Source organism: Apteryx rowi, unplaced genomic scaffold (assembly GCF_003343035.1).
Source record: "Apteryx rowi isolate R43461 unplaced genomic scaffold, aptRow1 scaffold_69, whole genome shotgun sequence".
NCBI lineage: Eukaryota > Metazoa > Chordata > Aves > Apterygiformes > Apterygidae > Apteryx > Apteryx rowi.
In genome coordinates, this window is record NW_020450971.1 from 1993401 (window position 1) to 2004953 (window position 11553).

The following is an 11553-nucleotide window of genomic DNA, read 5'->3' on the forward strand; positions in this document are numbered from 1 at the left end:
GGGCGGGGCGGGGCCCGCCCGGTGCCGCCCCTCGGCAGCGCCTTCCCCGCGCGGGCCTTTGGCGGCCGCGAGCGTCGCCCGCTTCGTGTTTTCCTTAGCGCGGAGCAGCACCGACTTTTTTCTTTCAGTACCGATCTTTGCCTGACATAGTTTAAAAGTTTTGGAGCAAGCACTGACTGCGTAAGAAATACGCGTATTCCCCTCATGAAACGCGCGTGGGAAAGCCTGGTGCTCCGGCTGGGTGCTGGACATGACGCTCGCCGCGTATCCCAAGCCGAAAAACGTTTCGGAAGACGGGTGCGGAGGAGGGCATTGCTCTCCAAAGGGACGCTAAAAGTGCCAAACACTAACAGCTCGGTGTGCAGGCAACCAAGGGGCGGCTGTACCCCGTGCTGTGACATTCAGGGAGGGTGCGAAGTTATTTACGATGGTACAAGGAAGGAGCACTAGAAGTAATGGGATAAAATTAAATATAGGAAAGTTAAAGGTAAATATCTGGCACATAATTATTCTGATGGAAATGTAATAGGCAACTAAATGTGACGGGGAGAGTGACTATCCCCTCATCTAGGGTATTTAAAATTAAAATGGAGACGACATGAGGAAATGGTCTGAACTGAAAAATCTGCCGTCAGATATAACGGCTATGTTGCTTTCTGATAGAAAACTGTATAATTAATAATTTTAATATTCTATTATTATGAACTGAGCAAACAGCTTTATAATTTCTCTCTTATATACTAATGTATATAATTTTACTTTTCTCTACTTTCAAGGTGATTAGAGTACTTAATATATTTGAAAATGTTTTCCCTGCGAATCTTGCCTTTGCCTGCTGTTCTTTAATAACTCCCCAGTGCTGCTGGTTTTACTTCCTTCCCCTACTGTTTTCACTCTTTTTCCAGTTCTGATCTTATAACTCTTTTTCTTTGTCCTTTGGATATCAAAAATGCTTATTGGTATCTGTACAAGGCAGTGTACAAACCATGAGAGCGCCACAGATAGCTAACAGAAGAGGTTTTTTTAACTTATAGTGTTTAAATACGTGGTGCTGCTTGCCATGAAAAGACCATCTAGATAGTGCCTCTCCACTAAAGCCATGCAGATTTAGCTGCAGAAGCAGACCAAGGCCACAAATCGATCCACGCCCCAGAGTCTGCAGTCAGAAGAGATGACGGAGGGAGTTTGACAGAAGAAAGAGGAGCTCAGAGAGTGGAAATGACTCACCACAAGGATCCGCGAAGCGAATCCAAAAAGATGTCTGGTCTGGACTTCGTCACACACACACCCCCCCAGAGCACTGCAGAGCGCCGTCCCTCTCCTCCTGAAACACTAAAACGCTAAATGCTAAAATCCTGTGGCAAAGTGATTCCGTACCGGCCTGAGAGGTGCGCACGGGTATGCTCCGGAGCATCGCCTCCAGGCCTGCCAAGAGCCGTGCAGGCAGCAAAACAGGTCCAGAGAACAACCTCGGTGCACCCTAACGCGTTATGCAGACGTATCTGCGAGCTTTCAGCTTCCCCAACAGTAAAGTGAAGAAAAAAAAAATGAAGATACCCCTGACATATTGGGTATTGATATGAAGGCTAATTTGTTAATGTTTTCACAACACTTTGAAAGCATCATCTGGCTAATAAAGGATATTATAAATGGGTATTTAGTTTTTTTTTTTTTTCTGTAGGAACTATACATCAGGGTATAGTGCAGAAACACAAGAATTCTGCTGTGGAGATGCATATTACAGACCTCATAAAAACAAGGCATTTCAGCGGCAATAAGCTGGAATTAATTTATTCCATTTATTTCAAAATAGATGAATAGGAGGAAAATGCAGTCAGAATGGACAAAAAATGACACATGCAGATGGATGTGAATTACAAAATATAGGGCAGAATGAAAGAATAAATTGTGCAATAAAACTGAGAAAACAAGAGGTTTTATATAAAGCTAAAAAAATTGGTTTAAGTCATTCCCATAGTCACATTAATTCAGCCATTCTGCAAACAGCATCAAATGTTATCAGAGAATCCTCAAAGCTAGGGCTGATATCCTTCCTTATAAACTCATTCTCATCCTGAATTTGCTTGATTATGACTGTGTTTAATCCTGATTAAGAAATAGTAACAAGCCACATGCTTATTTATAGCCTTGTAAAAAGCAGAGCTGCCAACCTGCATGTTTAAATGAAGCACAAGTTTCACTGTATGAAGAAGAATGTATCCAAGTGGAGGAAGTATTACTGATAGGCAGTGATAGGCTTGTGACTTTTTTCTATTTAAGTACTGGAAGAACTATTAAAACAAATTCCATTTATTGCCTGGACAGAAGACAGCTCCAACCCACTCCACCCAAGGAAAAAAGCACAGCATCATGGTAGTCTAAACCCTTCAGGAGCTGTGTTAAAGTCAGTTATGAAGCCTAAGTTAAGAATCACAGGAAATTCTTGGAAGAGAAAGGTCTGAATAAAACGCTGGGGACAGCTTGGATGTGCACATCCCAGCTCAAGATCCCCTTCAGTGAATGCTAAACCCAGGACAAGAGCTTCGCTTATGGATCGCAGCCACAAAGCTATGCCACCATCTGTCAGCTGGATAGTGGGAGGAAACAGAGAAAATCTCAGAGCCGATCTAGAGCATAGCTAGATATAAGCATGTTTTTAACGTATTGCTTTATGCCTGCCTCTAAATATAGTAACTGTGTTGTTAATATATGGACTACCATATCTAGTTTCTTCCTTCATTTTTACCTTCYATTTATCTTGTGCCTGGGATGGTTTCAAGGAATTTGGTAAACATTAAAACAGTCCCCTGGTATGGGCATGATGGTCCTCAAGTCCAGGTTATTGCTATATTTCCCAGGGCTTTGCATGATTTACAGTTTTTACAGGCAATGAGAAAAGTACAGGCATATCTCTACGAAGCTTCACAAACCAATCACCTCTGGAGCTGGTAATAGGTGTTGATGTGGAAGAGATGTCTTTCTGTGATTAAATTAAGTAGAAGCTCATTAGGATTCAGCAAGAGAGCGGTGATGGTGCTGCACACCGAGGGATCCTAGCGAGCTGGTAACAACTGAGAATTAGTGTAACCACATAGGGTGTAACTCTTTATTTACAACCAGCCTGTTTTAGTACTTACATATAACGAATTATTGCACTAATAACGAGTAGTATTTATTCTTTCAGCCAAAGGATGCACCTTTTCCGGTATGCCCGACAGCCTTTCAGTTCTGCAGTCTTAAACAAACTGACGCATTTTTGCTCTTGGTTCACAGTTTCACCCTGGAGAAACCTCGAGACTTCCAATTACGCTGACTAGTGGTCATTTTTTAAGTATGCCAGACCTTCAATAAAAAGAAACCTAAACTACATTGCAGCAGGATATTAAAGCTCTCTAGCATTATGTCCTCAAATCTCTATGTTCTCTGTTTCCTAAGGGTGGCAGCTCTGGCCTCATTTAGATCCTCACAGTTTTGACAGCTTGGCACACAGATGTATGAAATGTCTTAGCAATGTAAGTGGAATAAAACTATCTGTAAAAATGCATCAAGGCTATGCTCACAGGAGATTTGTACTATGGCAGAGAACTACTTGAAGTGGAATATACACAGCAGTGAAATCCTGAGCTTTACATGTAAAATATCGAGATTGCGAATATGCACAAATACAGGGGTTAAGCTTGTGTCTTACAATAAAACCACTGGAGTCAGTCACATTCTGTCAGTTATGTACAGGGAACTGTTAACAAATGGCATTAAAAAGATACGAAACTGGTTTTATTATTTAGAGTTTATTAAAGGTTTGAAATTCTTTCTCTTCAAAGGTGTTTAACACGATTATAACATTGTAATGAACTTCACTTACAGTGACAAGTACTTATTTCTTCCAACTGTAAAAAGCAGAGAATAATTTCATAAAAACTATTTATAGAACTAAGATTTATAATTATTAAATGTTCCTATAAAATGGATAGGATCAACACTGTGTGCCAAATAATAAGTATGCCAAAGGGGGACTGAAACCTGTATTTCACATGGTAACGTTGACAATTCCAGTTGTGGCAGACATCAGACTAAATGAAAGTGCCCCCAGAGTTGTGGAAATCAAAATCTAATCAGAAGTCAGGCTAGAGGATAAAGAAAAGTGACAATACTCGATCTTAATTTACAATCAACAGTATAGGAAGGGTGTAAACACAAGGAGAAGAGTGCTTCAGTGAAGCATATGAACAAAAATGGAATCAATGGAAGGAAATTAATGAAAATTAAAAATGGGAAAATAGGATAAGGTTGCAGAGAGGGGAGAAAACCCCTTACTCTCAGTAGAGGGATGTAAAATTAGTTTTGACAGCTAGGAAACATGCTGAAAGGAATAGTCTTGGTTTGGAAACGGTGACATATCATTTATTTCTAAAATTATGAGCTCCTATTAATCCTCAGACCTTGCCTTTAAGAACAGAGCAGCTGCATATATATTAAGGATAGTGTGAATTACAACTTTTAGTCAAATTAAATAACTAAAACAAATAAGCTGTACTTAAATGGTATGATTACATTACAAAAAAAATGGCATTTAGGTTTTCTCCTTAAAAAGCATGTTCTTGTTAACATTAAGCAAGATTCTTCTATTTTACAAAGCTGTCTGTCATCTAAATGTTTAAAAGAATGTAGCATGCTGTGCTGGAGTTTAGATTTTTTCCCATTCATTTGAGACTTCAGGTATGCATTGCTATACAGTTTATATATATTTTTACTGCATAGTGCATAAATGACTGACCAGAATTTCTTAGGACACTTTAAGATAAAGATTTTCAGTGACGTTATTTTACTTTTTAAACTAAAATTATGATTTATTCCTCATTGGACATGATACCCCTTCCCCCCCCCCCCACAAGTGTATCAAAGCCTAAAACAGCAACTGGCAGACAACAGACAAGTATTATAGAAAATATGCAGGTAGAAAGATAGATTTTTCACCATGGTTTGTCCTATGTTTTGCAAAGGCAAACAGCTTATATGCTCTATGAACATATTGTTAGCCATCTTTTTACAAATAATTTAAAATGTATCGTAAAGTCAGTTATTTTACAGACATCACATGGCTACAAAACTATCTAAAATCCTAACCAGAATGCCAACTGCTGCAAAAAAATTTGTTTAACCTCTCACATTATAACCACAAGCACCTTAATTGCCAGTGACTAATGATTTGGAGTATTTCCATTTTTGTTACTTCAAACACTTTAAGAGATCTGGATTTTAAGGCTATGGTGAACATGTGTCTCTTGAAGAATTACACTCCATTACAATGTCTCAAGACAACCAAGGGAAAAAAAAGCCATCCAAAATTAGTAACTAAAGAAAGAATTCTGTATCTCAGTGAAATATTATGAGGTCACACTGACAGCGTGCAAAATCACATGCAAAATCGGTAGCACAGTATTTGTTTAATATTATGTGGCTGATGACTGTTTCAGCTGGTTAAGAGGCGATGAAGAATAATTTGATGACTCACTCATGTTTCTGAGGATTCCTTGAGCTTTAAATGCCTCGAGCATTAACAGCTTCACTAGGCAGTTAGTAAAGAGGCTTACAATGTAACACCATGAATTTTCCTCAAATAAGGATAGTTTATTTATGCTTTCCTTCTGTTGTTCTCGAATACTTTTTCATAATAAGTAATATGGAAGAGCTAATTATTTAAACATACACTAAGGATCAGCATCAATGTATGAACACTGTACACTATATGAACCTAAAAATAAATTCTCCTGTTTGCTGGTAATGAAGGCAGTGACTAGAGCAGATGGCTAGTCTACAGCATTAAATGAAAAAAAATGCAAGATAACAGTACATTTACTCTTAAATGAGAACAGAACATGAGAATAATTTTTTTTCATATCACTACATTTTCCAATAGAGCCTTATTGAAAATGGAATTGCAAATGTATGTAATGCAATGCATTGAAAAATAATCAGACCATTCATTTAACAGTAAACAGTGAATTCATTACCAGCTTGATAAGAGACACAGTCCTGCAACACACACTAACATAACTGTATCTTTAAAGATATAATCTGCGACTGTGTTTTTATATCAGCACGAGAGAGGATTTTTAAGCACAGATCTACAGGGAGGGGAAAAACACTCATTAAACCTCTTGCATGAATTAGTCTCACCAGAAGGCAAATTCTTGTAATTGTCGCAAGGAATTTAATTGGGCTGCGGTGAGTATGGAATGCTTTATGAAAGCTGCTAATAAAGATCTAGGAGAGAATTAATTCATGCCTTTATCCAACAGTCAGCAACACTGGTTTGAACAGTACTGGGATGCTCCAACCCTCGCAGCTTCTGAGAAATAACAAGGACACTGAGCTTTCAGACTCATATTCTTAGCGTATCCCAAGTTAGGGGCCTTCAGGTGGGTAAAGGCATGTATGGCAAGGGCTTCAGAGGTTTTGGCATTTTAGAGGAGAGGCATCCAGCCGACGTGTTGGCAGAAACCGCTTATGAGAATCATCCACTGGGACTTACTCACACCTGAGATAACTGCAAATGCGTGGTGGTGTTTTTCCTGTTATAACTTTTTTTTTTTTAAGCCATTGTGTATTTATCTTATTTTTTTATTCATTCAGGACAAATTACAGGAACTGTTTGGGCCATAGGAAATCTGACCTAAACTCATCAAGGGCGAACCTCCTCACACAACGAGTATCCAACAGATGGAAGTTGGTATAACGAGATTTGTGGAGACTGCATACCTTTTTTCAGCAAGAGGAAATCTTTCTCGGCGATATTTTCAAGCAGGCATGCACTGTGATATATTTCTATCGGCCTGGAGAAGAGAAGGTTGAGTGATGATACAAGTGCCATCTTCAACTACCTTAAGTACGTTTTTAGAGAAAAGGCACCAGATTCTTCCCATGGGTACACAAAAGACGAGATGCAACAGTTGCACACTGTAACAAGGGAAATTCCAGCAGGATGTTAGGGAAATAAAATCACAGTAAAAGTAGTTAAGTTCTCGAGTGAACATACGAAATCTCCGCTCCTGGAGGTCTTATGACTGGATGAGACCCTGAGCACCCTGATTTGACTTTGAAGGTAGCGCTGTTTGGAATAGATGACTGGCAGAGGTCATTTACAAACTAAATTATTCTGCAAAAGTATGATGTTTAATCAGGGGAAATGACTTCTAGAAGAAAGCAAATATTAAAAATAAGTATGGCTAAATATTTGTGCATATAAAACTGGATATTCGTATCAACAGTGTTTATGGCTTGAGGGATTTTTTGATTGTTTTGGTGCTTTCTGTAAGCATTTTGTTACAGGGTTTTTCAAATAAGTATTCAGGAAGATTCACATACACAAAGTAGGTGAGCTCTTATTTGGGCAACAAAAGTGAAGTTAAGCCAATCAGATCAAGTAAAGCAGAATGTGATTTTACTAACTCATCACAGAAATTAAGAACAAGTTAATTTTTGTAAATAGCGCATGGCTTGAAATTTGTCTTTGTAAACTGTTACTTGAGCGACTGGAAATATAGAATGTGTCCAACAAATATTGCGATAGGATCACATTTGTCTTCAAACTAATCTAACTGAATCTTCAAACAAACTAATTGTTCAGTGTTAACAGTTGCAATCAGTATACAGTTAACATTTTTTTTTTAAGAAAGTGCTATTTTCTCCCCAATTCTTAGCTTTAGCATGGGGCATGTGAATATAAAATACTTTTATTTTCTGTATAATTCATGCTCCCTCAAATCTCTGCCTGTCACTTTGATAGCAGGTTTGACATCAGCATAGGCAGAGTTACACACAAGCCAGTTGCTACTAAACGGAGAAAATGAACTCAGGAGGGAAACAATAAAAGAGCTGCGTCAGTATGAAAATCACCAAGAAGAAAATATATACATTCAATCTACGCTATCCACTTAGTCTTTCTATACTATGAAATGAACTTTCAGATATTAAGGGTAGTACTGGAAAAAACATTCAGAAGCTTTTTGCTGTTGTTTTTTGCCTGTACCATGAATGGATTGTCTTCCCTTCTCTTCTTAGCTCTTCCCATCTGTGTGTTATCTTGCTTGCCGTCTGTTCAATATATTTTCTTGTCCTCAGTGAACTAGAAGTTTTAACTCTAAATATGAAGCAGTTAAAGTCTGATATATTGACATGAATTACTGGCCATGCAGTGTTGCCTAATTAACAGTTTGCATTTTAGAAGTTTCATTACTTGGTTAAAAATAAGCATTCAGAGAACAGTAACTAGGATACAGCACAATTCACACGAGTCTGAAATTTGAGTTTTGACAGTTAACAAACCTCAAGCCAAAAAAAAAAAAAAAAGAGAGAAAAAAAATCAACTGACCTGGCTGTATGGTCAGGAAGATGGAATTTAATGCCTCATCTTATTAATCCCATAAAATAGTCCTTTTAAAAATAATACTTTACCTAACATACAATGGCTGATATTCATGTAAAATGAATAGGGTTTGGTTTGACTTGACTAGACACATACTGTTTAATTCAAGCTTACCAATGGAATAATCTGTTTTCTGCTAATGCACAGCCTGATCCTTCACTGCACCTCCTAGCATGGACCTCTGTATCTGAGCAGTCACCTGTTTTGCCTGCGAACGTTGTTTGGCAGGGCTGGCACAGCGCCGGGGTGGTACCTCCAGAAGATGCTTCCTCAGACGGGAGTGGTGCAGGCACATGACTGAATTCAGGGAGAACAGGCTTGGTGCTTAGTTACTGCAGGCGCTGTAATTCCTTCGCAGTCTTGCGGAGTCCCGGGGCCTCCACCAGGGATGAGATTCCAAGTGTGCCAGGTGTTACAATACACTGTCTTCGGTCCCTGTCTTAAGGCGATACATATTAATGTAGAGATAGAACAGGCACAGCGAAAAGAACAAGCTAACAGCAAAGCGTTCAGGGTGTTAGAAACGTAGTTAACGTACACCTGCTGGAAGACCGCCGTGCTGCAAAACAAGCAACGAACCTGCCATCCTCCCAGCTTCACAGCACTGAGCTGAGTTTCAGCACTCTGTGTCTGGCATCTCTCCTGGCATTAGAGGCTTTGCAGTCATAACTGTGTTTTCACGTTAAAGCCTCCGGTTCTCCCAAGCAGCTCTTGCACGTATCCTTGTTCCGTGAGCGGTCCTGCTTTACCGCTTGCACAGTTTCCCAACACAGATAGTCCTTACTTACATAATAAAGCACCAACAGTTAAAAATAACCCCAAAACACACTGCTGAATGCTTCTTACTCTGGCTCACCTTTCCCTTCGGGTGTCTGTGTTTCATCAGGCTAGATATCCTGCCGCTTGAGACCTCAGCAGCAAGTCCCCTCAGCTTGAACGGGTAAATATGGTCAAACCAGAGCCCAGCAGCGATTGCCCTGTTGTTGGCTTGGTCACCCAAACAGCTGCCACTATGCATAGATAAATTCTCCCCTGCCCCTTCTCCACTGTCAGACAGAATCGATAATGACAGAAATTTCCCGAATAGATATCAAAGAAAAAAAAAAGAGGATGAATTGTTTCTGAAGCCTTATTTGGGGGGGTGGGGAATGAGTCACATAAATGTGGCAACTGGGCATTCATATTCAGGAGAAATCCGTGGTGACAGGTTCAGACTTCCCCAGATCATACCCCTTCTTCCCTGAACCTCAAATAATCCATTCCTACAATAGCTTCCAGTTACCGTGCCTCAGTTAATCTTTCAGTTATCTCTCTGCGACACTGCTCATCTTTAATTTTAGAAACTCAGAGTCCTAGACTCAGTTACAGGTGAGATGAAGAGAGACTTGTACTCCATTTCCTATTAATGAAAGTTTAGTCTGTAATATAAGATTAGGTCACATTTTCATATTGAACTTTGCTGATGTTCACMGAAATGCATATAAGGGTACAGGAACATAGGTACATTAGGCAAAAGAAAATATAAATGAATGTTTGCTGAGGCAGATGGTTGTAATAATTCCACCTTCTCATCAGTTTTATCTTCTGTTCTCTCTCTGCTACAGTTTTCTTAAAGTAAGCCACAAACCCACAATAAGTTTCTGTTAAGTGCTGTTGTAACTCTGCAGAGTTTCTGCAGGTTTAATTCTCAGTTAAATAGATTGACAAGTTAATTAAAATGTGCCAAGGCTTTCATTTTTTTTAAATCTTATTCTCCTAACAGACACCTGCCTACAAAATAACTGATACACATCCCTTAATTATTGCAGAATCAAAATTTCCAAGGCAAATGAAGGATGCGTATTTGTGCCTCTATGGTTAAGGCTCCGCTGGCGTTTCTATTGTTAGCCTTTCTGTCAAGAGTTCACAAATCCATTGTTTAAAAAATACCCTGTCTGAAACTTTGCACATGAAACATGCGCACATCTGGTTTTTAGGCTACTAAAAATAAATTTACTCAACATATGTTGACCATTTATAGAACAAATCATGAGAGCAATCATTTTGGTATCAGATTTTTTCAGATTTTCTCATAACTTTTCTGCTTGCTCCAATAGTCCCTGACACAGATGGGATATCTATAGGATAGGCAAAAAAGTCGCACTATATACACAGTGTGGTATTTTGTGACGCTTCGTGTAGGGCAAAATCTGTGTAAACCCACAAAGCAGCAGAGGCCAAACGGAGCTTGCTTATATGTATTTAGAGTTAAAATCTGCAGATAATTTCTTGGCATGTTCCAAACAGGCCAGCTTTTCACGCCTCTCTCCTGGAACACCTGAGGTAAGAGCAGAGCTGAGGGTAAACCTTTGTTCACAGAACAGCTAGCATTCCTGCAATTTAAGCTTGAACAGAAACCAGTCAATCACACGCTTGCCTCTTATAATTTGGATTTTGCTTCCAAATCAGTGAGAGCCTTTTTGATGAGCAAGTTAAGGAACAATCCTACAGATCCTAAGCAATACTGAAGAGCTGGACTAGAGTAATTCAGGCTGAAAAGATAATAAATAGTCTGTTTACTGCAGGGAAAATAGGAGGAAATGAGAATGAGGTGAATTCGTGCAATGCAGCCCAATATCCCAATAGTGAAGTACTAAGAGGTTTTTTTGTGGTTTGAAGAGGTTTATGTGAAATCAAGCATATATAGCACTTTAAGCTACTAAAAGTCTTAAAATCAACTTCTTCCTTTAAACTAAGGTCACCAAAACGTTTCCACCTGGTCCCATAACCCCTGCAGGTGCTGAGCATCAGAGAGGCCTGACCCCCACGCAACACTGGAGCCAAACCACGAAGCGAGACCAGACCAGCGGTGAAGCTTGGTGAGACAACCAGAGGCTGCGGCTGGGCCACGCTCCAGCGGCGGAGCGCGGCCTACCCGCCGGGGCCCTCCGCCCGCGGCGAGGCCGCGCAGGCGGGAGGCCTCCGCTCCCGGGCCGCCATCGCTCCCCGGGGCCCCCCCGAGGGGGAGGCGGACGCGCAGCGGCGGCAGCGGCACGAACGAGAGACAAAGCGAGAGGAAGAGCCGCCGCGGCGGGGAGGCGGCGCCACCGGCAGCGCTGACAGGAAGGTCCCGCCCGCGCGTTGCAGCA

General features: G+C 40.2%; 2 long non-coding RNA genes across 2 annotated transcripts; one reads left to right on the forward strand and one right to left on the reverse strand.

Moving 5' to 3' along the window:
- Nucleotides 1–47: 47 nt before the first annotated feature.
- LOC112975792 lies at nt 48–7265 on the forward strand. Its single transcript, XR_003256760.1, has 2 exons — nt 48–487; nt 6634–7265. It is a non-coding gene; the product is annotated as an uncharacterized LOC112975792 (long non-coding RNA).
- On the reverse strand, nt 3551–11290 carry LOC112975791. Its single transcript, XR_003256759.1, has 3 exons — nt 9005–11290; nt 8540–8860; nt 3551–6957 (listed from the first exon to the last, which is right to left on the reverse strand). It is a non-coding gene; the product is annotated as an uncharacterized LOC112975791 (long non-coding RNA).
- Between the last annotated feature and the right edge of the window lie 263 nt (nt 11291–11553).